The sequence below is a fragment of the Cariama cristata genome, unplaced genomic scaffold (assembly GCF_000690535.1).
Source record: "Cariama cristata isolate BGI_N322 unplaced genomic scaffold, ASM69053v1 scaffold15061, whole genome shotgun sequence".
NCBI classification, from domain to species: Eukaryota; Metazoa; Chordata; class Aves; order Cariamiformes; family Cariamidae; genus Cariama; species Cariama cristata.
In genome coordinates, this window is record NW_009598811.1 from 16,777 (window position 1) to 16,994 (window position 218).

Consider the following 218-nt stretch of genomic DNA (forward strand, 5'->3'; position numbering starts at 1 on the left):
AGGGAGGCGGCCCCTGCGCGGCAGGCGTACCGGGAGTCAGCAGGCTCAGCGGACGATAACCGTGAGTTACAAAAAGCAGCGGTTTTAAAACCGAACCGAGCAAGGGCCGCCCCCTTCAAACACATTCTCATGGGCGACCAGAGCGGTGAAAGAAGGAACCTAATTACTAACGGCCACACCAAACCCTCCTCCGGCGCCTCAGCCCCCGCTCCCCGCCC